Source organism: Cryptomeria japonica, unplaced genomic scaffold, assembly GCF_030272615.1.
Source record: "Cryptomeria japonica unplaced genomic scaffold, Sugi_1.0 HiC_scaffold_172, whole genome shotgun sequence".
Lineage (NCBI taxonomy): Eukaryota > Viridiplantae > Streptophyta > Pinopsida > Cupressales > Cupressaceae > Cryptomeria > Cryptomeria japonica.
This window is the reverse complement of record NW_026728994.1, coordinates 170,001-172,058: the sequence shown is the minus strand read 5'-3', so window position 1 is coordinate 172,058 and position 2,058 is coordinate 170,001.

The following is a 2,058-nucleotide window of genomic DNA, read 5'->3' as shown; positions in this document are numbered from 1 at the left end:
GCGCGCAACCCCGCCGAAGGTGCACGCGAGGTGCGCACCCGGGGCAAACCGGGCTCCGACTTCGTGCACGCCGCACCTTGGAGCACACTTCGGAGCGCTCCTTGGTGCGCACCATGGTGCCCACCAGGGCGCGCAACCCCGCCGAAGGTGCACGCGAGGTGCGCACCCGGGGCAAACCGGGCTCCGACTTCGTGCACGCCATGGTGCGCACCGCGGCGAAGGTGCGCACCCGGGGCAAACCGGGCTCCGACTTCGTGCACGCCGCACCTTGGAGCACACTTCGGAGCGCTCCTTGGTGCGCACCAGGGCGCGCAACCCAGCCGAGGTGCCCACCCCGGCGAAGGTGCACGCGAGGTGCGTACCCGGGGCAAACCGGGCTCCGACTTCGTGCACGCCGCACCTTGGAGCACACTTCGGAGCGCTCCTTGGTGCGCACCATGGTGCCCACCAGGCCGCGCAACCCAGCCAAGGTGTGCGCACCAAGGTGCACGCGAGGTGCGCACCCGGGGCAAACCGGGGTCCGACTTCGTGCACGCCGCACCTTGGAGCACACATCGGGGCGCTCCCGGGTTCGCACCGGCGTTGCGCACCGTGGTGGGCACCTCGGAGCACACCAAGGTGGGCAGCGAGGTGCGCACCTTTGATGCGATGCCTTCACTAATTTCCATAAAAGGCAAAAAAAAAACGAGATTTTAAAATTTCCGTTTTGAAAGATAGTGAGAAAAAGGGAATGCTGGTGCCATCTTGAGCCCGCCCTGGTGCGCAGCCCAGCCAAGGTGTGCGCACCAAGGTGCCCACCCTGGCGAAGGTGCGCGCCCGGGCAATTAACCCAACTTCCAACTTCGCGCGCGCCAGGGTGGGAGCGCACCCAACAACCGGGCCTGGGAAGAGCCAATGCGAGAAACCCCACCAAACGCTCTGACAAAAAAAGAGGGGGCGCTCCAGTAACCCCGCTTCGGAGCGCACCCTGGGCAAACCCAGCCAAGGTGCCCACCCCGGCCAAGGTGCAGGCGAGGTGCGCACCCGGGGCAAACCGGGCTCCGACAACGTGCACGCCGCACCTTGGAGCACACTTCGTAGCGCTCCCGGGTGCGCACCTCAGAGCACACCAAGGTGGGCAGCGAGGTGCGCACCTTTGATGCGCTGCCTTCACTAATTTCCAGAAAAGGCAAAAAAAAAAGGAGATTTTAAAATTTCCGTTTTGAAAGATAGTGAAAAAAACGGAACGCGCGTGCCATCTTGAGCCCGCCCTGGTGCGCAGCCCAGGTAAGGTGCCCACCCTGGCAAAGGTGCGCACCCGGGCAATTAACCCTACTTCCGACTTCGTGCGCGCCAGGGTGGCAACCGGGCCTCGGAAGAGCCAATGCGAGAAACCCCACCAAACGCTCCGACAAAAAAAGAGGCGGCGCTCCAATAACCCCGCTTCGGAGCGCAGCCGGGGCAAACCCAGCCAAGGTGCCCACCCCGACGAAGGTGCACGCGAGGTGCGCACCCGGGGCAAACCGGGCTCCGACAACGTGCACGCAGCACCTTGGAGCACACTTCGAAGCACTCCCGGGTGCCCACCGGCGTTGCGCACCGTGGTGGGCAGCGAGGTGCGCACCTTTGATGCGCTGCCTTCACTAATTTCCAGAAAAAGGCAAAAAAAAATGAGATTTTAAAATTTCCGTTTTGAAAGATAGTGAAAAAAAAGGAACGCGGGTGCCATCTTGAGCCCGCCCTGGTGCGCAGCCCAGGCAAGGCATGCGCACCAAGGTGCCCACCCGAGGTGCACACCCGGGGCAAACCGGGCTCCGACTTCGTGCAGGCCGCACCTTGGAGCACACTTCGGAGCGCTCCTTGGTGCGCACCATGGTGCCCACCAGGGCGCGCAACCCAGCCAAGGTCTGCACACCAAGGTGCCCACCCCGGCGAAGGTGCACGCGAGGTGCGCACCCGGGGCAAACCGGGCTCCGACTTCGTGCACGCCATGGTGCCCACCGCGGCGAAGGTGCACGCGAGGTGCGCACCCGGGGCAAACCGGGCTCCGACTTCGTGCACGCCGCACCTTGGAGCACA